The sequence below is a fragment of the Myiozetetes cayanensis genome, unplaced genomic scaffold (genome assembly GCF_022539395.1).
Source record: "Myiozetetes cayanensis isolate MyiCay16 unplaced genomic scaffold, myiCay2020 scf295, whole genome shotgun sequence".
Classification (NCBI taxonomy): domain Eukaryota; kingdom Metazoa; phylum Chordata; class Aves; order Passeriformes; family Tyrannidae; genus Myiozetetes; species Myiozetetes cayanensis.
The window spans coordinates 28,053-55,135 of NW_026087516.1; the positions used below are offsets into that span (position 1 = coordinate 28,053).

At 51.4% G+C, this 27,083-nt stretch overlaps 1 pseudogene; it reads left to right on the forward strand.

The window, feature by feature from the left end:
• Positions 1–24,643: 24,643 nt before the first annotated feature.
• Positions 24,644–25,770, forward strand: LOC126644213 (zinc finger protein 239-like; annotated as a pseudogene).
• The last annotated feature ends 1,313 nt before the right edge of the window (positions 25,771–27,083 follow it).

The window sequence follows — 27,083 nt, forward strand, 5'->3', positions numbered from 1 at the left end:
GAGAGGGAAAGGAACCATCCTGGGCTGGGGCTGGGAGCAACTGGGACCACCTTGGGGGCAACTGGGATCCTATTGGGAGTGACTGGGATCACAGTGGGAGTGATCAGCACCATACTGGGATCATAGTGGGAGTGTCTGTAAGGGACCAGGATCAAACTGGGAGTGACTGGAACTATGCAGGAAGGAGTTGAGAGCCAGTGGGGCCGTGCTGGAAGCCAACTGGGAACATACCTGGAGCAACTGGGATCATGCTGGAGGCAACTGGGAGTAACTGGGAGTGACTGGGATCACATTGATAGGAACTGGGACCATCCTGGGGCAAGTGGAAGTCACTGGGTGTCAGGGGTTTCTGTGGGTGGGTTTTGGTAGCGGGGGGCTCCAGGGGTGACTGTCTCTGTAATGTCACCCTTGTCCTTGTGAAGTCACCAATGTCCCCAACATCACTGTGGTTGTCACAACTATCTCTTTGTTGTCACCATTCCCCTGCAAGGTCACTAGTCCCCAAAGCTGTCATGGATGTCTCTGTGATGTCACTAGTGTCACCGATGATGTCATGGTGTCTCTTATGTCACCCTTGTCCTTGTGAAGTCACCAATATCCCCAATGATGTCACCAATGTCCACGTTATATCATGACCGTCCCTTTGTTGTCACCAATGTCTCTGTGACATCTTGACTTTCCCATTGCTGTAAGCAGTCCCCTGTGACGTCACTGGTCTCCAATGATGTCACTGCTGTCCTGGTGATATCACCACTGTCTCCTGCAGTGCCACCATGTCCCTGTGATGTCACCAGACCCCTGTGATGTCACCAATGTCCCTGTGACATCACTGCTATCCCTCTGTTGTCACTCTGATGTCACTGGTCCCCAGTGATGTCCCTGCTGTTTCTATGATGTCACCATGGTCTTCTGTGATGTCACCGATAACCCTGTGATATCATGGCTGTCCCTTTGTTGTCAACAGTCCCCAGTGATGTCTCTGATGTCCCTGTGATGTCACCACTATCCCCTGTGAGGCCACCAATGTCACCGGTAATGTCACTGCTGTCTCTGTGATGTCACACCTGACATTCTGATGTCACTGATGTCCCCTGTCATGTCAGAGATGTCCCTGTTGATGTCACTGCTGTCTCTGTAGTGTTATCACTGTCCCCTGTGATGTCACCACTGTTCCCTAAGATGTCACCAGTGTCACCGATGATGTCACTGGTGTCTCTGTGATGTCACCCTGGCCTTGTGCAGTCACTGATGTCCCCTGTGATGTCATCAATGTCCCTGCGACATCATGGCTTCCAATTACTGTCACCCGTGATGTCACTGGTCCCCAATGATTTCACTGCTTTCCCTGTGATGTCACCTCTGTCCCCGAGGATGTCACTGATGTCTCTGTGATGTCACCCCTGTCGTTGTGAAGTCACTGATGTCCCCTGTGATGTAAATGGTCTCCTTGTGACATCTTGGCTGTTCCTTTGTTTTCATCAGTCCCCTGTGATGTCAGTGGTCCTCAATGATGTAATTTCTGTCCCTGTGATGTCATCACTGTCCCCAGTGACTTCAGCAATTTCCATGCCACTTGTGTCTCTCTAATGTCAACCCTGTGCTTGTGAAGTCATCAATGTCCCTGTGACATCACAGCTTTCCCTTTATTGTCAACAGTCCCGTGTGATGTCACTGGTCCCCAGTCCCTATGATGTCACCGGTCCCCAGTCCCTATGATGTCACCCATGTCTCTCGTGATGTCACTGGTGTCTCTGTGATGTCACCTGTTTCATCCATGGCCTTGTGAAGTCTTCGATGTCCCCTGTGATATCAGAGATGTCCCCATTAATGTCACTGGTGTCTCTATGGAGTCATCACTGTCCCCTGTAATGTCAACAATGTCCCCAATGATGTCACTGCTGTCTCTGTGATGTCACCATTGTGTCGAGCCCTGGCACCATGTCCTTGTCATGTCACTGATGTCAGTGATGTCCCTGTGACATCACGACTGTCCCTTTGTTGTCAGCATTCCCTTGTGATGTCACTGGTCCCCAGTGATGTCACCCATCTCCCTGTGAGGTCACCACTATTCTCTGTGATGTCAACAATGATCCTGATGATGTTACTGGTGTCACTGTGATTTCATCCTTGTCCTTGTGAAGTCACTGAAGTCCCCTGTGATGTCACCAATGTCCCTGTGACATCACGGCTGTCCCTCTGTTGTCAACCGTCCTGATGTCACTGGTCCCCAGTGATGTCCCTGCTGTTTCTATGATGTCACCACTGTCCTCTGTGATGTCACCGATAACCCTGTGACATCACGGCTGTCCCTTTGTTGTCAACAGTCCCCTGTGAGGTCACTGGTCCCCAGTGATGTCTCTGATGTCCCTGTGATGTCACCACTATCCCCTGTGAGGCCACCAATGTCACCGGTAATGTCACTGGTGTCTCTGTGATGTTACACCTGACATTCTGATGTCACTGATGTCCCCTGTCATGTCAGAGATGTCCCTGTTGATGTCACTGGTATCTCTGTAGTGTTATCACTGTCCCCTGTGATGTCACCACTGTTCCCTAAGATGTCACCAGTGTCACCGATGATGTCACGGGTGTTTCTGTGATGTCACCCTGGCCTTGAACAGTCACTGATGTCCCCTGTGATGTCATCAATGTCCCTGCGACATCATGGCTTCCAATTACTGTCACCGGTGATGTCACTGGTCCCCAATGATTTCACTGCTTTCCCTGTGATGTCACCCATGTCCCCGATGATGTCACTGATGTCTCTGTGATGTCACCCCTGTCGTGGTGAAGTCACTGATGTCCCCTGTGATGTAAATGGTCTCCGTGTGACATCTCAGCTGTTCCTTTGTTTTCATCAGTCCCCTGTGATGTCAGTGGTCCTCAATGGTGTAATTTCTGTCCCTGTGATGTCATCACTGTCCCCAGTGACTTCAGCAATTTCCATGCCACTTGTGTCTCTCTAATGTCAACCCTGTGCTTGTGAAGTCATCAATGTCCCTGTGACATCACGGCTTTCCCTTTATTGTCAACAGTCCCATGTGATGTCACTGGTCCCCAGTGATGTCACCCAAGTCCCTGTGATGTCACCCATGTCTCTCGTGATGTCACTGGTGTCTCTGTGATGTCACCTGTTTCATCCATGGTCTTGTGAAGTCATCGATGTCCCCTGTGATATCAGAGATGTCCCCATTAATGTCACTGGTGTCTCTATGGAGTCATCACTGTCCCCTGTGATGTCAACAATGTCCCCAATGATGTCACTGCTGTCTCTGTGATGTCACCACTGTGTCGAGCCATGGCACCATGTCCTTGTCATGTCACCGATGTCAGTGATGTCCCTGTGACATCACGACTGTCCCTTTGTTGTCAACATTTCCTTGTGATGTCACTGGTCCCCAGTGATGTCACCCATCGCCCTGTGAGGTCACCACTATCCCCTGTGATGTCAACAATGATCCTGATGATGTTACTGGTGTCACTGTGATTTCATCCTTGTCCTTGTGAAGTCACTGAAGTCCCCTGTGATGTCACCAATTTTCCTTGTGACATCACGGCTGTCCCTTTGATGACAACAGTTCCCTGTGAAGTCCCTGATCCCCAGTGATGTCACTGCTGTCCCTATGATTTCACCACTGTGCCCACCGGTGGCATCATGTCCCTGTGATTTCACCGATGTCCCTGTGACATCACAGCTGTCCCTTTCTTGTGACCAGTCCCCTGAATTGTCACTGACCCCAATGATATTACTCAAGTCCCCCTGATGTCACCACTGTCCCCTGTGATGTCAACAATGTCTCCAATGATGTCACTGGTGTCTCTGTCATGTCATCCTTGTGCTTGTGAAGTCACTGATGTCCCCTTTGATGTCATCCATGTCTATGTGATGTCACTGCTTTCCCTTTGTTGTCAACAGTCCCCTGTGATGTCCCTGGTCCCCAGTGATGTCACCTATGTCACTGTGATGTCACCACTGTCCCCTGTGATGTCACCAATATCCTCGATTATGTCACTGTTATCTCTAATTTCACCCTGCCCTTGTGAAGTCACCAATGTCCTATTTGATGTCACTGATTTCCCTGTGACATCACAGCCATCCTTTCATTGTCACCAGTCCCCTGTGATGTCACTGGTCCTCAATGATGTCACTGCTGTCCCTGTGGTGTCACCATTGTCTCCAGCAGTGACATCTCTTCCTCTTGATGTCACCAAAGTCCCTCTGATGTCACCAGACCCTGTGACATCACTGTTATATCTGTTACATCACAACTATCCTTTCATTGTCACCAGTCACCAGTGATGTCACTGGTCTTTAATGATATCACTGATGTCCCTGTGACATCACGACCTTCCCTTTATTGTCAACAGTCCCCTGTGATGTCACTGGTCCTCTATGATGTCACTACTTTCCCTGTGATGTCACCACTGTCCCCTGTGATGTCAGCAATGTCCCCGATCAAGTCACTGGTGTCTCTGTAATGCCAACCCTGTCCCTGTAAAGTCACTGATGTCCCTGTGACATCAGGGTTGTCCCTTGTTTTCAACACTCCCCTGTGATGTCTCTGGTCCCCAGTGATGTCATCAACATCCCTATGATGTTGCCACTGCCCCCTGTGATGTCACCAGTGTCCTAGATGATGTCACTGTTGTCTCTGTGATGTCACCCCTGTTGTTGTTATGTCAGTGATGTCCCCTGTGACATCACGGCTGTCCCTTTGTTTACAACAGTCCCCTGTGATGTCACTGGTCCACAATGACATCACTACTTTCCCTGTGATGTCACCAATGTCTTCTGTTATGTCACCATTGTACCCGATAATGTCACTGGTGTCTCTGTGATGTTACCCTGGTCTCTTATGATTTCACCGATGTTCCTGTGACATCACGACTGTCCCTTTGTTGTCACTGGTCCTCAGTGATGTCACTGCTGTCCCTGTGATTTCACCACTGTCCCCAGTAATGTCACCATGTCCCTGTGATGTTAACGATTTCCCAGTGACATCACAGGTGTCCCCTTGTTTTAACCAGCGCCTTGTGATGTCACTGGTCCCCAATGATGTCACTGCTGTCCCTGTGGTGTCACCTCTGTTCCCAGCAGTGGCACCTTGTCCCCGTGATGTCACAGATATCCTTGTGATAACACCAGACCCCTGTGATGTCATCAATGTCCCTGTTAAATCACGGCTGTCACCGATGTCACCAATGATGTCACTGGTGTCTCTGTGATGTCACTCCTGGCCTTGTGCAGTCACTGATGTCCCCTGTGATGTCACCGATGTCTCTGTGGCATCACGACTTTCCTATTCATGTCACCAGTCCCCTGTTATGTCACTGGTTTCCAATGATGTCACTGGTGTCTCTGTGATGTCACCACTGACCCCAGCGGTGGCTCCACTGTCCCCATGATGTCACTGATTTCCCTGTGACATCAGGGCTTTCCTTTTTTTGTCACCAGTCCCCTGTGATGTTACTGGTCCCCAATGATGTCACCCATGTCCCTGTGATGTCACCTCTGTCCCCTGTGATGTCACCATTGTCCTTAATGATATCACTGGTGTCACTGTGATGTCACTCCGTCCTTGTGAAATCATTGATGTCCCCTGTGATGTCACTGTTTTCCCTGTGATACCACACCTGTCCCTTTGTTGTCAACAGTCCTCTGTGACGTCACTGGTACCAAGTGATGTCACCCATGTCCCTGTGATGTCACCACTGTCCCCTGTGATGTCATCAATATCCCCAATGATGCCACTGATGTCTCTCTGATGTCAGCCATGTACTTGTGATGTCACTGATGTCCCATGGGATGTCACCGATGTACGTGTGACATGACAGCTGTCTCTTTGTTTTCACCAATCCCCTGTTATGTCACTCGTCCCCAGTGATGTCACCAATGTCCCTTTCATTAGAGTTCGGGTTAGGGTAAGGGTTTAGGGTTAAGGTTAGGGTTAGACTTAGGTTTTAGGGTTAGGGTTAGGTTTAGGGTTTAGGGTTAGGCTTAGGCTTTTGTTTACGCTTAGGTTTTAGGGTTAGGGTTAGGGGTTAGGGGTTAGGATTATGATGAGGGGTAAGGTTTAGTTTAGGGTTAGGTTTTCGGTAATGTTTTGGGTAGAGTAAGGAATAGGGTTACGTTTAGGGTTTAGGGTTTAACATTAGATTCAGGTTTAGATTTATTTTTAAGATTAGGTCTAGGGTTCAGTGCTGTCTAAGATCCCTCCCAGTCCAAAGGTGCATGCATAGAAAACTCTTACTCTTTGATAGTGCCGAGCATGACACAACAACTGCACTTGAGAGGCAGAGGCTCAGGGCTTTCTTTCCTGGGTGGAACTGCAGTGCACACCCCCTCACTGCAGCCCCAAAAGTGTTCCATGGTTGCCTTTGTGATGCCATGGCCTACCCTCTCCATTCCAGAATGATACTGAAAGCCAAAGAACCAATGCACCACACCCCCACATTGCAGCCTTTCCTTTTTGCCATTGACCTATTTGTGATTTTATGGCCAATCATCTCCATTCCAGAATGGTCCTGGACACCAAAGAAATAATGCCTCACACCCCAAGAATGCAGCCCAACATGTCTGCCATGGGACTCTTTGTGATGTCATGTCCTACCCTCTCCATTCCAGAATGGGTCCTGGAAACCAAAGAACACACACCCCACAGTGTCCCAGTGCAGCCCCACCCGTGAGCCATCGACCCCTTTCAGATATCACGGCCTGTTCTCTCCATTCTGCAATGCTCCCTGGCCACCAAAGAACCAATGCCTCACTACCCCAGAATGCCATCCCACCTGTCTTCCATATCCCAAGGGAATGGCAGCCCAAGATTCTGTGGAGACATCTGCTTTGTCCTGTTTGATACATCCTGACTGACTCTTGTGTGGATGGGATGGAACACGTGCCATTGCAAATGTCATGCTCAGGGATGTTCTTGGTCTCTCTTGGTTTGACAGGGCAACCCCTCCCCACAAACCCTGGCCATGCCAACATGGCCACACCCAGCCCTTCCACCAGGCCCAGGCCCATCACAAATGTGTTCTGGATGCCTTGATCCAAAAGCATCTTTGTGACTCACACATTTATTGACAATGTCTGATGGAGAAATCCAGATCAAATATATTCCCTGGAGTGGACATGGAGACGTGAGCCCCTCGAGTGAAGACATCTCCATCCCCTGTGTCCAAAGGAAGCTGTGTGTCCATAAACCATGGGATCCAGCTGCGGGTGTGCTCTTCGCTGTGCCCACACTGATGCTCCCCTGGCTGCACAGGCACACAGGGGCAGAGGCCCTGCTGTGCTCAGGGCTCTGGGGGTGTGCAATGCTCAGGTGCTTCTGCTCCCGGGCAGAACAAACATGGATTTCTCTCCCTGACTGCACCTCTGCCTCCCACAGTCCCTCCTGGAATGGGGCTGAGTTGCCCAGTGACAGCCCTGGAGATACAAAGGGGTGACTGGGGAGACACAAAGGGTCTGTGGAACTACACGGTGTGAGAAAGGGGAGATGTCTGCGGCCTGATCTCTGCTGAGACATCCACCAGACCCTCAAACCTTCTTATTCATACTGGTTTACTGCCCCTCCTTTCTTTTCTTGCATTTTCTTTCCAAACCTAAATCCCAGGCCAAAGTAGTTTTTAGCCCTGGCTGGACCCAGAAAGTCCCATGCCCTTGTAGTGTTAAAATACCATGTGAGGTCACAGGGTCACATCTGTCCCTGCATCAAAATTGTCATCAGTTGGTAGATAGAGGTTTGCCCTATAGTTTTAGAAAAAAAGAAGCTCTGCATATTCCTATGTCAACTGTGTTTTGCTGTTCCCACATGAGCCCTGTGGAGCAGGTTTTTGTTAAAATTCCTGGAGACAGAGAGTTGCTCTTGGGGTACATTTCTCCTGACCCTTCTCCTTGGATGAGGCAGAAACATCCCCTTTCTCTTGCCCTTCTCGGTGTGTGGGGCGAAAATCGCCCTTGTCAGGGAGCCCCTGCAGGCTCTGCCCCTCCGGTGATCCAACAGCGACCCCTGCTGACCGGGATTGGAATTGCGCCAAAAAGAGAGGACTGTTTCCTTTTTTTTTTGAGAGGGATTTTTGGTACAGGATTACTCGATGATCCTTGTGGGTCCCTTCCAACTTGGAACATTCAGTGTGATTTTGTGAAGTTCCACAGGGCTGTGTGTGAGGAGAGAGCAGGGGCTGAGCAAAGCAGAGCAGGGCAATGGCAGCACAGCCCTTGAGCACTGTGAGGACACAGCACAGGATCCAGATCCAGAGGGGAATGGTTGACCCTGGAAGCAGGGTGGGTCACCATGTGGACAAAATATGTCTAGGAGGGAGGAGCACTGGAGGGCTGCTGAGAGGGGCAGGACAGGGCGTGTCCTGGGCACAGGGAAGGACACAGGTTGTGTGGATCAGGTGTGCAGCAGTGATGGGCAGAGCTGCTTTGGGGAAGGCAGGAGGATGATTGCTTCCTTCAGCCCCCATGGGACTCTGAACAAAAGGGGGTGATTTTCAACACTTCCCAATGGGTTCAGGGCAGAGTGTAACACCTGGGAGGTGCTGAAATGTTTTAGGCATCAGAGTCATCCACCTGGAACCACAAACCACAAAAAAATCGGGCTTAAGGTGGTGTCAAACAGGGGGAAAAAGAAGATGTGGGATGGAGCCACATGGGTGGGAAAATTCAAGTTGGAAGGGACCCACAAGGATCATCGAGTCCAACTCTAGAGCCTTCACTGGACCATCCCCCAGAGTCACACCACATGCCCGGGAGTATCGTCCAAACGCTTCTTGTACTTGCACCAAGCCAGCGGTGCTGAACCCCCACACAGGCACCTCCTGCTCCCAGACAGCAGCATCTCCAGCCTCTGGGTAAGGGAGAGGGGATGCAGCCATCTCCTAAGTTATCCCAAACAGGGTATTCCCATTGAACCTTGATGTCTGCCTCACCCCTCTGGGAGGATCTGTGGGTATGTGCTGGGAATTCCTGGAGGTGTTGCCATTGCTGGAGGAGCTGCATTTCTGCTGTTCCCCCCACTGTCCTGGCTTTAGCTCTCCTGAAGGAAACATTTGCTTGGAGGGGTCTCAAAACACTCCCAGGTCCTTCTTCATGAAATACCCTCTGCTCCCAGTTTTGTGAAATCACCTGGTGCAGGCAGGGAAGGTGTCCACACAAGTTCTCTGAGAGGGGCAGAGGCAAATGGGAAGAACCTGGAAGATCTCTGGGCTGTAAACAAAGCATGACTTTGCACCTCTCTCAGTTAAATGAAATACAAGTGTTTGGCTCAGGAGGATGAGTTATGAGGAAGACCAAACTCCTCCTTCTAAGAAATTGTAAGTCCGAAATTAGGAGGCTCCAAGTACGGGGAGGAAGTATGGAGAAAGTAAAAAAAACAGCCCTTTATTAAAGGATATATGTGTGTTGGCAGAACAATGAAAGAGGACAAGGCCAACCAAATAATCCTGCACCAAAAATCCCTCTCAAAAAACTGGAACAGTCTGGTATTCCTCACTTTTTGGCGCAATTCCAATCCCAGTCAGCAGGGGCCGCTGTTGGATCACCGGAGGAGCAGAGCCTGCAGGGGCTCCCCGAGAAGGGCAAGAGAAAGGTGGGTTTTGCCTCATGCAACCCTAACTCTAACCTTAATCCTAACCCTAACCCTAACCCTAACCCTAATCGTAACCCTATTCCTTACTCTAACCAAAAAGTTGCCTAAACCCTTATCCTAAACCCTAATCCTAAACCCTAACCCCAACCCTAACCCTAAGCTTTACTCTAACCCAAACGTTACCTAAAACCTAACCCTAACCTAACCCTTACCCCTAACCCTAACCCTAAAACCTAAGCCTATGCCTAACCTTAACCCCTAACCCTAATGAAAGGGACACTGTTGACATCACTGGGGACGAGTGTCATCACTGGGGATTGGTGAAAACAAAGGGACATCAGTGACATCACATAAGACATAAGTGACATCACAAGTACATGGTTGACATCAAAGAGATGTCAGTGACCTCACTGGGGATATTGGTGACATCACAGGGGACAGTGGTGACATCACAGGGACATGAGTGACATCATTGGGTATCAGTGACATCACAATGGACTGGGGAAAACAAAGGGACAGGTGTGGAATCACAGGGACATTGGTGACATCAAAGGGGACAAGGTACCACTGCTGGGCACAGTGGTGACACCACAGGGACAGCTGTGACATCATTGGGGACCAGTGACATCACAGGGGGCTGGTGAGAAAAAGGTGACAGTTGTGATGTCACAGGGACATCAGTGACATGAAAGGAATCTGGTGACATCACAGGGACATGGGTGACATCACTGAGGACCAGTGACATCACAGATAACTGGTGAAAACAAAGGGACAGTGGTGCTGTCACAGTGACATTGGTGACATCAATGGGGACATTGGTGACTTCACAAGGACAAGGGTGACATTACAGAGACAGCAGTGACATCATCGGGGACACGGGTGACATCACAGGGGACAGTGGTGACATGACATGGACATTGGTGATACCATTGGGGACCAGTGACATCCCAGGGCACTGGTGACAAGAAAGGGACAGCTGTGATGTCACAGGGACATCACTGACATCACAGGGACATCAGTGACATCACGGGGACATGGTGCCACCCCTGTAGACAGTGGTGATATCACAGAGACTGATGACAAGAAAGGGACAGTCGTGATGTCACAGGGACACTGGTGACATCACAGGGGACTTTAGTGACTTCAAAAGAACAGGGGTAACATCACAGGAAAGTCAGTGACATCATTGGGGATCAGTGACATCACAGGGGAGTGTTGAGAGCACAGGGACAGCCGTGATGGCACAAAGCCACCTGTGACATCACAGGGGTCTGGTAACATCACAGGGACATCACTGACATCATAGGGACATGGTGGCACTGCTGGGGACAGTGGTGACATCACAGAGAAAGAAGTGACATTATTGGGGACCACTGATGTCACAGGGGACTGCTGTCCACAAAGGGACAGTCATAATGTCACAGGGACATCTGTCATATTACAGGGGACATCAGTGACATCAAAAGGACATGTGTGACATCACAGAGACACTAATGACATCATCGGTGACACTGGTGGCATCACAGGGGACAGTGGTGACATCACTGGAACATCGGTAACATCACTGGGGAACAGTGGCATCACAGAGGACTGTTGTCTACAAAGGGACAGCTGTGATGTCACAGAGACATCACTGTCATTGGTGACATGATGGGGACGTGGTGCCACCGCTTGGCACAATGGTGACATCACAGAGACAGCAGGACATCATTAGGGACATTGTTGACATCACAGGGGACAGTAATGACACCACAGAGACACCAGTGACATCAATCGAGACATCTTTGGTATCACAGGGGACATCAGTGGCTTCACAAGGCCAGGGGTGACATCACAGAGACATTAGTGACATCATCAGGGACATTGGTGACATCACAGGGGGAAGTGGTGACATCACTGAGACAGTAAAGACATCAATGGGCACCAGTGACATCAGAGTAATGACAAAGGGACAGCAGTGATGTCACAGGGACATTGGTGACATCAAAGGGGTCTGGTGACATCACAGGGAAATGGTGGCACTGCTGGGGACAGTGGTGAAATCACAGTGACAGCAGTGACATCACAGGAGAATTTTGATAACAAAGGGAGAGCTGTGATGTCACTGGGACATCGGCAAATTCACAAGGAGAGGGTTGACATCATAGAGACACCAGTGACATCATCAGGGACAGAGGTGACATCACTGGCACAGTAGAGAAATCATTGGGGACCAGTGACATCATAGAGGACTGGTGACAAAAAATGGAAGTCCTGATGGCACAGGGAAATCAGTGACATCATGGGGACATGGAGCCACAGTTGGGGACAGTGGTGACATCACAGAGGCAGTAGTGATGTCATTGGAAACCAATGACAAAACAGGGGACTGGTGACAACAATGGGAATGTCATGATGTCACAGGGACATCGGTGACATCACAGAGGACATCAGTGACTGCACAAAACCAGGGGTGACATCACAGAGACACCAGTGACATCATCAGTGACACTGGTGACATCACAGGGACATCGGTGACATCAGTGGGGACATTGGTGACTTCACAAGGACAAGGGTGACATTACAGAGACAGCACTGACATCATCAGGGACATTGGTGACACCACAGGGGACAGTGGTGACATCACAGAGACATTGGTGATATCACAGGGGACCAGTGATGTTGCAGAGGACTGGTGACAAGAAGGGGAATCCTGTGATGTCACAGGGACATGGTTGACATCAGAGGCATCTGGTGACATCACAGGGACATCAGTGACATCATGAGGACATAATGCCACCTCTGGGGACAGTGATGAAATCACAGAGAAGGCAGTGACATCACTGGTGACCAGTGACATCACAGGGGACTGTTGCCAAGAAAGGGAAAGCCGTGATGTCACAGGAACATCAGTGACATCACGGGGACATCAGTGACATCACGGGGACATGGTGGTACCATTGGGGACATTGGTGACATCACACAGACATGGGTCATATCACAAGGGACCAGTGACATCCCAGTGACTGGTGACAAGAGAAGGAGTTCTGTGATGTCACAGGGACATCACTGACATCAGTGGGGTCTGGTGACATCACAGGGACAGCGGTGTCCCCAGTGGGGACATGGTGCTACTGCTGGGGACAGTGGTGACATCACAGAGACAGAATTCACATCATTGGGGATCAGTAACATCACAGGGGAATGTTGACAACAAAGGGACAGCCGTGATGGCACAAAGCAATCCGTCACACCAAAAGGGTCTGGTGACATCAGAGGGACATCGGGGACATCATAGGGACATGGTGGCACTGTTGGGGACAGTGGTGAAATCACAAGAGCAGCAGTGACATCATTGTTTACCAGTGACATCACAGGGGACTGCTTACAGCTAAGGGACAGCCGTGATGTCACAGGGACATTGGTGACATCACTGAGGGGTGGAGGTGAACACAAGGAGACACCAGTGATATCATTGGGGACATTGATGACATCACAGGGGACAGTGGTGACATCACACAGACATCGGTGATATCACTGGGGACAGTGATGTCCCCGGGGACTGGTGACAAGATAAGGAATCCTGTGATGTCACAGGGACATTACTGACATCAAAGACATCTGGTGACATCAGAGGGACATCGATGACATCACAGGGACATGATGCCACTGCTGGGGACAGTGGTGACATCACAGACAAAGCAGTGACAGCACTGGTGACCAATGACATCACAGGAAACTGTTGACAACAAAGGGACAGCTGTGATGTCACAGGAAGACCTGTGACATGACAGGGGACATCAGTGACATCACAAGGCCAGGTGTGACATCATAGAGACACCAGTGACATTATCCGTGACACTGGTGGCATCACAGGGGATAGTGGTGACGTCCCAGGGACATTGGTGATATCACTGGGGACCAGTGACCTCACAGGGGACTGTTGACAACAAAGGAACAGCTGTGATGTCACAGGGACATCACTACCATCGGTGACATGACAGGGACATCAGTGCCACGGCTTGGCACAGTGGTGACATCACAGAGACAGCAGGGACATCACTGGGGATCAGTGACATCAGAGTGACAACAGAGGGACAGTAGTGATGTCACAGGGACATTGGTGACATCACAGAGGGTGGAGGTAATGACACAGAGATCCAGTGATATCATTGGGGACATTGGTGACATCAGAGGAGACAGTGGTGACATCACAGAGGAACCTGTGAAATCATAGGCAATTTTTGTTAAGAAATGGAAAGCCGTGATATCAGAGGGACATCAGTGACATCACAGGAACATTGGGGTTACTGTTGGGGACAGTGGTGACATCACAGAGACAGCAATGGCGTCATTGTGGACCAGAAATATCACTGGGGACTGGTGACAACAAAGGGAAAGCCGTGATGTCACAGGGACAGTGAGGACATCACAGGGGACCTGGATAACAACACAGAGACACCAGTGATATTATGGGGGACATTGGGAGAGTGGTGACATTACAGGGACAGTAGTGATGTCATTGTGGTCCAGTGACATCACAGAAGACTGGTGAAAGCAAAGCAGCAGCTGTGATCTCCCAAGGGCATCACTGACATCACTGGGGACATCGGTCACTTCACAAGGACAGGAGTGACATCACAGAGACATCAATGATATCAACGGTGACACTGATGACATCACAGGGACATCCATGACATCAGTGGGGAGTAGTGACCTCACAGGGGAATGGTGACAACAAAGGGATAGCCATGATATCACAGTGACATTGGTGACATCACTGGGGACATTGGTGACAACACAGGGGACAGTGGTGGCATCACTGGGGACCAGTGATATCACAGGGGTCTGTGACATCATAGGGACATTGATGACATCATGGGAACATGGTGTCACCATTGGGGACAGTTGTGACATCACAGGGAGAGCAGTGACATCACAGGGGACAATGGTGACTTCACAACGACATCAGTGACATCACAGAGAGACCAGTGACATCACCATGGTCATTAGTGACATCAAAGGAGTCTTGTGACATCACAGGGACATCGATGACATCATGGGGACATGATGCCACCACTGGGGACAGTTGTGACTTCACATGGAGAGCAGTGACATCATAAGGACATTGGTGACATCACAGGGACATCGGTGCCACCACTGGGGACAGTGGTTACATCACTAAGACAGCAGTTACATCATTAAAGACCAGTGACATCACAGATGAGTGGTGACAATGAAAGCATAGCTGTGATGTCACAGACATAACAATGTTGTCACAGGGGTCTGGTGACATCACAGGGACATCAGTGATGTCACGGGGACAAGGTTCCACTGTTGGGGACAGTGGTGACACCACAGGGACAGCAGTGACATCACTGGGGACCAGTGACATCACAGAGGACTAGTGACAATGAAAGGATAGCTGTGATGTCACAGGGAAATCAGTGACATCAAATAGGACATTGGTGACTTCACAATGGCAGGGGTGAAATTACAGAGACAACAATGACATCATCGAGGATATTGATGACATCACAGGGGACAGTGGTGACATCACAGGGAGATGGGTGACATCATTAGGGACCAGTGACATTACAGGGGACTGTTGACAACAAAGGGACAGCCGTGATGTCACAGAGACATCACTGACATTGGTGACATGTGAAACAGAGCAGGGCCCTGAAGGAGTTAACTCAGAATGCAAGCTCTGGGTAAAGAACTAAAGGAACCAGAATTCACGGCTAGTGAAAGATAACACCTGGCCAAAGAATGCTAACACACTACCACAAAGAACATTAAGTAAAAACACAGGGAAATAAAGAACACCAAAAATGCTAACACACATGCCTAAATAGACATGAGGAAGAGTTCCTTAGGAGATAAGGGGTGAAACAGGGGCATGAGTCCAAAATCTTGCAAAATTCACCATCAGGAAGACAGCCAACTAAGAAAGTTGAAAAGTTCAAAGTGAGGAAGACTTCTGGAGTGAGACCCCCTAAAGATGAAGAAACAGGAACGACCCCCGAAACAGCACCCCAAAAGAAAAAGATTACACCCAGGCTCCACCTGCTATGAATATTATAATGAAATGTTGCAATAATATGAATAGGCATAAAAGGTGATGTAATATCTCGCTAAAAACTGTATAAATACCTGACTTTACACTGATAACTTTGGGCTAGTTTTGTCCAGTGCGAGCTGGTTGGCCCCCAGTGTTGCCTAAAATAAATACTTTTTGCTGCTTAAAGACTCAAAACTGTCTCTGAGCAGTTTTCAATGCGCCTTTTTGGACATCAAAGTGCTGAGGCTGAACAACAGGCCCTGAGCAAAGTTTGTCTCTAGAGCTCCAACCTGATGTTCTATTTATCCCTCATCAACTAAAACTATATCTGTTTGTGAGTAAAAGATGTAGTGTGATAAGACTGCACTGCATGTCTGCTCATCAACAAAATGTCATTAGTAAGATGTATTAATATCTGCTCATTAGTGGATGTTGTTTGTGTCTGTTCATTAACAGAATATGTGTGATTGTGAGCAAGGTGTGACCTTTATCTCTCCGTGTTTGGGGGCTGGTGAAGGCCGTGGCAGTCGATGTCTGGCCTTGCTTGGCAGCAGATGGGACAGGTTGGCTCCCTGGGTTTGCCCCTTCAGGCCTGGCCAGGCTTTGGGTGGGACCCAGGAGGAGAAGGGAGCCAGATGTTTGTGCACACTGGGAGCTCTGGGAGCTCGTTCCTCCCAGGCTAGCAAAGCTGGGCCCCTCCCAGCAGAGCCAGACAACACAGTTCCATGGGGCCCTGCAGTGTCACAATGGCCCCTGATTCCATGGACAACATTCCTAATTTACTGTCCAGACCAGAGGGAAATCACAGGAAGGGCCGTGGTTTGTCAGGACTTGCTTTATCTGAGTGAGCCCTGTGGGGATTTTGGTGCTGAGTCCTTGTGGTTGTGATGGTTCAAACTTGGCTCCCTGCCAAATGCCCAAACCCCCAGTAGCAGCCCCCGCCCCTTCCCCCTTCCTTCTTCCCCCAGGGCAAAGAAAAAAAACTATGCAAATTGAAGAACCCGAAAATCAAGCTAGTTATATAAAAAATATATATTTTATGTATATTACAGTTAAGATGCTATGTACAGAGCAAAAAGGAATCCAAACACCCAAAAGAAAGGAGACAAAGAAGGGACACCAAGCAGATATACACAATCAAACCTGAGAACTAGTAAAATAACTAGTAAAACAAATCTCACCATGTCCCTTAGAAAAAAGTAGGATTGGCACACACGGCCAGCACTCTGCTATCCTCCACGTGGCAGGCCAGCGGTCGCTGCAGGCCTCAGCCTTAGATAAGCGAGACCAACGCAAGGACCCACTGTTCCCAAACCTCGCCAGAAGAGAAGAGAGCGAAGGCCTCTCCTCCCTTCTTATTTATACCCCGATTTACGTAAAAATCGTATGGAATACTGGGAACACTGCCCCTTCCTTGGTTACAAACTGGTCACCAAGGAAGGCCTAGATTAAAACCACCACAGGGTGACATCACAGAGACAGCAGTGACATCATCGGGAACAGTGGTGACATCACAGGGACAGAGGTTACATCGTTGGGTAACAGTGACATCACAGGGGACTGATAACAACAAAGGGACAGCAGTGATGTCACAGGCACATCGGTGACATCACGGGGACCTGGTGTCACTGGTGGGGACAGTGGTGACACCACAGAGACAACAATGACATTAACAGGGGCATCAGTGACATGACAGGGGACATTGGTGACATCATAAGGTCAGGTGTGACATCACAGACACACCACTGACATCATTGGGGACACTGGTGGCATCACAGGGCATAATGGTGACATCACAGGGACATCGGTGGCATCATTAGGGACCAGTGACCTCACAGGGAACTGTTGACAACAAAGGGACAGCCATGATGTCACAGGGCTTTTAGTGACATCACAGGAGACCGTGGTGACATCACAGAGATACCAGTGACATCATCTGGGACATTGGTGCCATCAAAGGGGACACTGGTCACATCACAGAGACAGCAGGGAACTCATTGGGGACCAGTGACATCAGAGACACAACAGAGGGACAGCAATGATGTCACAGGGACAGTGGTGATATCAAAGGTGTCTGGTGACATCACTGGGACGTCAGTCACATCACAGGGACATGGTGGCACATATGAGGACAGTGGTGATATCACTGGGACAGCAGTGACATCACTGGAGACCAGTGAAGTCACAGGGGACTACTTACAACAATGGGGAAGCTGTGATGTCACAGGGACATTGGTGACATCACAGAGGGTGGAGGTGACAACACAGAGACACCAATGATATCACTGGGGACATTAGTCACATCAGAGGGGACAGTGGTGACATCAGAAATCATAGGCGATTTTTGTCAAGAAATGGAAAGCCGTGGTATCGCAGGGACATCAGTGACATCACAGGGACATCGGTGACATCACAGGGGACATCGATGACATCACGGGAACATGGTGCTACCATTGGGGACAGTGGTGAAATCACAGAGACAGCAATGGCATCATTGGGGACCAGAAATATCACTGAGGACTGGTGACAGGGATATTGATGACATCACAGGGGACGTGGATGACCACACAGAGACACCAGTGATATCATGGGGGACATTGGTGACATCACAGGGGACAGTGGTGACAATACAGGGACAGCAGTGACATCATTGTGGACCAGTGACAGTACAGTAGACTGGTGACAACAAAGGGGCAGCTGTGATCTCCCAAGGACATCAGTGACATCACCGGGGACATCGGTGACTTCACAAGGACAGGGGTGACATTGCAGAGACACCAGTGACATCATCGGTGACACTGGTGATGTCACAGGGACAGCAGTGACATCATTAGAGACCAGTGATATCACAGGGGACTGGAGACCACAAAAGGACAGTCGTGATGTCACAGGGGTATTGGTGACATCACAGGGGATGAGAGTGACAACACAGAGGACAGAGGTGACATCATTGGGTCCAGTGACTTCCCAGGGGACTGGTGACAAAAAAGGGACAGTCGTGATATAACGTGGACATCAGTAACATTCTTAGGGACATCTATGACTTCACAAGGACAAGGGTGACATCACAGAGACACCAGTGACATCATCGGTGACACTGGTGACATCACAGGGATATCCGTGATACCAGAGTGACATTGGTGACATCATTGGGGACATCGGTAACAATCCAGGGGACAGTGGTGTCACCACAGGGACAGCAGGGGACATCATTAGGGACCAGTGACATCACAGGGGTCTGGTGACATCACAGAGATATTGGTGACATCATGGGGACATGGTGCCACTCCTGGGGATAGTTGTGACATCACAGAGAGACTAGTGACATCACCGTGGTCATTGGTGTCATCAAAGGGGTCTGGTGACATCACAAGGACATCGATGACATCACAGGGACATGGTGCCACTGCTGGGGACAGTGGTGCTATCAAAGAGAGAGCAGTGACATCACAGGGACATTGGTGACATTACAGAGACACTAGTGAAATCACCAGGGACATTGATGACATCACAGAGGACAGTGGTGACATGACAGAGATAGCAGTGACATCACTGGAGACCAGTGATGGCATAGGGGAATTGTGAAAACAAAGGGACAGCCGTGATATAATGTGGACATTGGTGACATCACTGGAGACATTGAAGACCTCACAAGGACAAGGGTGACATCACAGAGACAGCAGTGACATCACAGTGGAGAACGGTGACATAACGGGGACAGCTGTGACATCATTAGAAACACAGGGACCACCCCTGGGACAGCAGTGACATCACAGGGGACAGTGGTAACACCTGTGAGGACAGCAGTGACATCAATGGAGACCAGTGACATCACAGGGACAATGGTGACATCACAGAGACAATGGTGACCTCATTGGGAACAGCGGTGACATCAGAGGGACAGTGGTGACATCATTGGAGACCAGTGACATCTCAGGGACAGTGGTGCCTCCCACAGGACATGGGTGACAACCTGGGGAAAGCAGTGACATCACAGGGGACAATGGTAACACCCGTGGGGACAGCAGTGACATCAATAAACACCAGTGACATCACAGGGACAGTCACAGGGACTTTGGTGACATCATTGGAGACCAGTGACATCACAGGGGTCTGGTGGCATCACTGGGGACAGAGGTGACATCACAGGGACAGGGGTTCCACCCCTGGGGATAGCGGTGCTGTCAAAGGGACAGTGGTGACATCACAGGGGTCTGGTGACATCACATGGACATCAGTGAAATCACTGGGGAACAGTGAAATTACAGGGGAGTGGTGAAAACAAAGGGACAGCAGCGATGACTTTGATGATATCACAAGGATAGGGATGAAATAACAGAGACAGTAGTGACATCACTGAGGACCAGTGACATCATGGGGGACTGGTGAAAACAAAGGGATAGTCATGATGTCACAGGGACATGGATGATGTCAAAGGTGTCTGGTGACATCAGAGGGACAATGTGCACCACTGGGGACAGTGTTGACATCACAGAGACAGCAGTGACATCACTGAGGACCAGTAATGTCACAGGGGACTGTTGACAACAAAGGGACAGCAGTGATGTCACAGGGACATTGGTGACATAACAGGCGACTTCAGTGACTTCACAAGGACAGGGGTGAAATCACAGTGACACCAGTGACATCATCGGGGTCATTGTTGACATCACAGTGGACAGTGGTGACATCACAGGGACGTGGGTAACATCACAGGGGACTGCTGACAATAAAGGGACAGCTGTGATGTCACGGGGACATTGGTGACTTCACAAGCACAGGGTTAACATTATAGAGACACAAGTGACATCACTGGGGACATTGCTGATGTCACTGGGGACAGTGGTGACATCACAGGAACAGAGATTACACCATTAAGGAATAGTGACATCACAGGGGACTGGCGACAAAAAGAAAAGCCGTGATGTCACAGGGAGATTGCTGACATCACAGGGGACATTGGTGACTTTACAATGACAGGGGTGACATCACAGAGACACCAGTGACATCATCGGGGACATTGGTGACATCACAAGGGACTGGTGACAATAATGGGAAGCCATAATGTCACAGGGACATTGGTGACATCACAGGGGATTTCAGTGACTTCATAATGACAGGGATGACATCACAGTGACACCAGTGACATCATCAGGGTCATTGCTGACATCACAGTGGACAGTGGTGACATAAGAGGGAGATGAGTGACATCACTGGGGATCAGTGACATCACAGGGGACTGTTGACAGCAAAAGGACAGCTGGGATTTCACAGGGACATCACTGCCATCGGTGACATGACGGGGACCAGGTGCCACAGTTCGGCACAGTGGTGACATCACAGAGACAGCAGGACATCATTAGGGACATTGTTGACATCACAGGGGACAGTGATGACACCACAGAGACACCAGTGACATTAACGGGGACATCTGTGACAGCACAGGGGACACTGGTGACTTCACAAGGCTGGGGTGACATCACAGAGACCAGGTTTGTCTGGTTCTTTTTGGTCCTCAGTCTACCCGGTTCTTTTTTTGCCCTCAGGTCTACCTGGTAGTTTTTGGCCCTCAGGTCTGTCTGGTTCTTTTTGGCCCTCAGATCTACCTGCTTCTTTATGGCCCTCACGTCTTTCCGGATCATTTTGGCCTTCAGGTTCGTCTGGTTCTTTTTGGCCCTTGGGTCTGTCCGGTTCTTTTTGGTCCGCAGGTCTACCCGGTTCTTTTTGGCAGTTTGGAACCTGGTGGAATAAGAGGAACCTCGAAGCATTTTGGGAACCTCAAGGAACAAAAGGAACCCCAAAATGTTTTGGAACCTCACAGAACACAAAGGACATCTGGAGCAACAAAGGAACTCCCCAACTTTTGAGGGTTCTGGGGGTCACTCACCATGTTCAGTCTGCTGGTAGGTCTCCTGTGTTTTGGGGGGTCCCCCCTCTCTGGGGTTCTGCCTTTTCTGGGCTGCTGGAGATCCCAGGAATCCCGGGGGGTTCCCCCTTGATGCTGAAAAAGCCCCGGAATGATGAATTGCGCAGAGACCTCCCCCATTAGGTGACCTGAATCCTTCAAGCCTGCAAAGTCCTGGCTCTGGGCCTTCTGTATCCCATTGCAATGTCTCATTTACCTGATTTATTCTTCCAGCAGAGCAGGGAGAGCAAACAGGGTAAGCACAACCCTTGTTAACTTTTGGACCTTTTTTTTGGTGCCTTTTGGCCACCACCCTCTCAGAGCCCCCTGTTTCAGGGTCCGGGGGTCCCCAGTCCCCCCACACCCCTCTCTGCTCACCCTCTCCATGCTCTTCGACAGCCGGGGGGGTCCCTCAGCTCTGCTGTGACCCCTCTCTGCTTCCCCCACTCCGGGGTCCCTAAAAAAGGGTGTCATCGCGTCCCCCTCCCCCGCCGGGACCGGGCTGACCACGAAACACCAACCCTCAACGCGGGGGAGTCCCTCGCATCCCCCCGCCCAACCCCCAGGGCTCTGCCGGGAACCCACAACGGGATCCCCCTCCCCCCGTAAAAAAAAAAAAAAAAAAAAAAAAAAAAACAAACCTCCAGGAGTCCCCCTAAGGTCCTCCCGAGGGACATTTGCGGCTCAGCTTCGGACCTCCAAACAACCCCCCCACCCGCGAAACCACCCCGGAGGCCCCTCCGCCAAAATATCTGAGAGGAGCTCTCCCCTCCCCCCGCGGCAACGTGAGGGATTGGGGGGAAGATGCTCCTCCTCTCCCTCCTCCTCTCCCTCCTCCTCTCCCTCCTCTTCTTCCTCTTCCCGCCCTTCCTCCCGCTCCTCCTCCCCCCTTTCCTTTCCACGAGCGAGGAGCTCACCCGGTAAGTTTGGGTTTGGGGGGGAATGGATGGGAAAAAGGGAGAGGGGAAGGAGAAAGGGGGGGGTTGGACCCCCAAAGAGAGCGAGAGAGGGGGTGGGACCCCCAAAGAGACCGACCGAGGGCGGGAGGGGAGGAAGCCGGGGTTGATGGGTGGCGGGGGGGCGACGGGAAAAGGGTGGGAAAAGGAAATGAGGGGAGGTGGGAGAGCGGGAAAGGGGTTCCCGTGGGGGTCCCTTCGTGCCCACATCGCTTGATCCCCGGCCAGGGGGGACCCTCGGGACTGAGGTTTGTTGTCGATTCCCGGCGGGCCGAACAAAGGCCCCGGCCACGTGTCAGGAACTCTTTGATTGTCCCCAACACTCCCTGAGTTCCCCAATTCCCCCCCGCCCCCTGCTGCGGCTCCCCAAAGTGGGGATATCGGAGAGAGGGGAACCCTGGGAGTGCTTTTTTGGGGTGAATCTTGTTGTTTTGGGGTGAATCTTGGGGCTGCCGGGTGGGGGGGCACAGTGCTGGGAAAGGGGAGTTGAAGGGGATCCCAGGGCCAAGGAAAGGGGAGGGCAGGGATCGGGAGAGGTGGGACCAGGGAGAGCCTCTGCACGGGGGTCACCGGTGTCGGGGAAAGGGAGGGTCGTGGAGGGGTTGGGAGAACGTCCAGAAAACGGGGTTCAGGGGGTCCCCCGGTGTTCAAAAACAACAACTTCAAAAAAAAGGGATTTAGGAGTCTGGAAAAGGCAGGAATGGGGGTCCAGGGAGTACCAGCGTCAGGGAAAAGAGGGGCCTGGGGTCTGGGGGAGGCGGGATGGCCGGGAAAGGAGGTTGTGGGGGGGTATTAGTGCAGAATAAGGAGGTGCCAGGGGATCCAGCGGCCTCCAGTGTCAGGGAAAAGGGGCTCACTGGATGGGGAGACCCGGGATGTGCAGGAAGGCAAGTTCAGGGGGTTCCTTGGTGTTGAGGAATGGAGGAGTTGGGGCCTAGGGAAGTCAGGAATGGGGGTGGAGGGTGTACCAGGGTCAAGGAAAAGGGAGGGTTTGGGGACTTGGAAAGGTGGGATGGCTGGGAAAGGATTGCAGGGGGTTCCTGGAGCTGAGGAAGGGGCTGAAAGAGAGTCCCAGTGCTGGAGAGGGGGTGCAGAGGGGTCCTGAGCCAGGTAAGTGGGGGCAGGGGGTCCTGGTCCCAGATAAGGGGGTGCAGGGGGGATCTGGTGCACAGGAATGAGGGGTTCAGGGGGTCCCTGGGGCACCCCAGGACCACCCTGCAAGATAAGCCAGGAGTGGGGAACTGGGGAGACTCGGAGATTTGGGGGATGGGGTGGTCCCAGGGTCAAGGGAAGGGAGAAACTGGGAGAGCTGTGGGAACTGGGAATGGGCTTCAGGGAGTCCTGGAGTCAAGGAAAAGGGGTACTTGGGCTGAGGTGACAGGGGATGGCCGGCCAGGAATGGGGGGCTGGGGGTCCCCAGGGTGAGGGAAACAGGGGAATGCAGGGACTGGGAGAGGTGGGATGGTGAGGAAAGTGGGGACAGGGGGGTCCTGGAGTCAAAGAAAGAGGGGTCTGGGGTCTGGCAAACCGGGACTGGCCAGGCAAGGGGGGACCCAGACCAGGAGGAGGGGGAAGAGGAGGAGGAACAGCCAGTGGGGGCTGCTGAGACCCCCAGAGCACAGAGAAGGGGCCCCATGGGATTCCCGGGACCCAGAGCAACCTGGAGAGGGGGAGACCCCGGAGAGGTGGGACCCCTGAGACCCCCAGCACCCCAAAGCAAAGAGTCAGGGGAGAAGGGACCCCTGGGGCCTCCAAAACCCCCAACATCCCTGAGCAGGGGGACCCTGGAGGGGGGGGAAAGTCCAGGACCCCCAGGAACTCAGAGAGGGCAGGAACTCTGGAGAGGGGAGTCCCCCAATACACGTGGGACCCCCCCAGCAGTCCAAATAGGAGGAACCCCCAGAACCCCAAAGTGGAGAGACCTGAGAGGGGGAACTCCTGGAAGGGTTTTTTTTTTGGTCTGAACCTTGGTGTTCTGGGGGAGGGGTTTTTTTGGGGGGGCTTTTGGTGTTTTGGAGGTTTTTATGATCCCAGGATGTCCGGTGAGTTCTAGAGATGGACATGGTCAGGAGGAATCCCCAAGCCAACGTGCTCAACCCTTGTTTCCCCCCAGCAGGATTTGTCCTTCCCAAAGCTTGGGTGGATGGAGGAGGAACCTGCGAGGAAGACGAAGAAGCCGTGGGCCCCCCAGGCAGGTGAGGAGGAAGTCAGTGCCCCTTTGACCCTGTCTTGTGGTGCCAGGGCAGGATTTGGGGGGATGTCCTTGACCTTCCCTCTGGGCCAGAGGCAAATCCCCTGCCTGTCCTTCTTCCTTCCTGCCCCAGGCCCCGAGCTGAGGACAGAGAGCACGGAGGACAAATCCCCCCGGCAGAGCCTGGTGGGAGAGGCCGTTTTGAAGGACTCCCCAGCGCAGGAAGGCAGCGGGGAGGAAAAGGCCCGGAGATGCCCCCGGAGGAGGGGCTGCAAAGCCAGCCCAGGGAGCTCTGAGGAGGAAAGACCCGTCCTGTGCCGGGAAGGCGACCGGAGCTTGAGCCGGAGCTCGGAGCTGGTGGTCCCTGAGCAGCCTCCCAGCAGGGAGAAGCCCTTCAGGTGCTTGGAATGTGGGAAGAGCTTCAGGAAGAGCTCCAACCTCCTCATCCACCAGCACATCCACACTGGGGCACGGCCCTACACGTGTGGAGAATGTGCAAAGAGGTTTCAGACCAGATCGCATCTCCTCAGGCATGAGCAGACACACACGGAGGAGAGGCCCTTCCGCTGCACCGACTGCGGGAAGGGCTTCAACCAGAACTCCCACCTCGTCACCCACCAGCGTATCCACACCGGAGAGAGGCCCTACAAGTGTGGGGAGTGTGGGAAGAGCTTCAGCCAGAGCTCCGGCCTGATCCAACACCAGCTCATCCACACTGGGGAACGGCCCTACAAGTGCTTGCAATGTGGGAAGAGGTTTAGGGGCAGCTCAACTCTCCTCAGGCATGAGCAGACACACACAGGGGAGAGGCCCTTCCGCTGCACCGACTGTGGGAAGGGCTTCACCCGGAACTCCACCCTCATCACCCACCGGTGCATCCACACCGGGGAGAGACCCTACAAGTGTGGGGAGTGTGGGAAGAGCTTCACCCACAGCTCTACCTTGACCAAACACCAATGGACCCACCAGTAAGAGAAGCCCTAGGAGTGCCCCGACTGCGGGAAGAGCTTTGGCTGCTGCTCCCACCCCGAATGACCCCCCTGATGGTGAGGCAACCCCTGGAGTCCAGTGACTGTCAGTCCGTCCCTTTCTACCAGAAAGGGGTAGTCCCCTTTCCCAGGGGCAGGTTCTGCCAACAGAACCCTCCTTGGCTGGGGACCCCCCAAGGTCAGTGCTGGAGGTTGAGAGCAGAGATCTCCCCACGAGCATTGTTCTGGGGGAGTTCCATCCATGTCTAATTCATAATTCTTGCTTTGGTGCCAGCTTGAGTAGAATTGCTTCAACAGCTGCTTTAGTGTAGAGCACTGTCCTATCTTATGCTGTACTACTGGTAGTTTTAGTGTTTCGATTGTGCAGTAAATAATTCTGATGAAGATCTTTTCTCTGATCATTTGTTACCCTAAAGAATTCATTTCTATCAATAGATCTGATTTGCCACCCTTAAAACCTGGTGCCAAAAGTGGTTCAGTCCCACCTCTGTAATTCCTCTAAACTGAAAGTGTTGGCATAACCCAAGGCTGAGATTGGATCCAGCAGCCCCAGCACCCCACAGTCAGTTGGAAGCTCAGGGAGCCACCCCCTTTTTCCAACACCCCTCAGCCCAAAGACCCCCATGGTACAGTCAGACTGTGTAGACCACCCCTCTTTTTCTACCCTTCTCCCTCTTCCTCCCACTTTTCCATGGTCTCCTGTTACAATCTGCTTAAATACTGCAGAAAGAACTTGAGATTCAAATATTCCCTTAAGGAAAACTAAAACTCACACAATTATACAATTTATCTGTTGATACCAAAACCTGATTTTTATTAATTGCTAAGAGATGCAAAGAAAAAGGAAAAATAAGAAAAGGTTGGAAACTGCTAAGATTATTTCTAGAAGCAGAAAAAAGATATCACCGAAAACTTCTTTTTCCCACTGAGCTGGTCTGTGTGTGGGGTAGAGAAGCAGTTTCTGTCTTTTTTTTCTCTGTCCCTGCAGCTTTTGGATGTTATCTCTGTAGCTGCAGGGGGTCTGACAGCTTTAGTTCTCTGCAATGCACCATGTGTGGTTTCACCACTCACGCCCCTGTCCCAGGCCGTGCAGGGTCTCAGCTCAGCCGAAGCTTTGGGCCCTCAGAAATATGGTCAGCGTAGAAGGATAAGGTAGAACTCCCACATGTGGCACGGTGGTCTCAGCTCTCTCCAGGCCGGCACAGTTCCAGTCTCCGGTGGCAGGCAGGCAGCATGCGGTGGTGGAGAAAACGTGAGGGGAGGTGGGCAGAGATTCTCGGCTACAGTCACCAGTTCTCTCTCCCTTTCCTCTCCCTGATTTTCCAAAATTTGTCCTCAACTTTATTATAGTGTTCACAGGAGGTTGAACATGGTTTCTTGGCACGTAGCCAGTTCAGATGTTT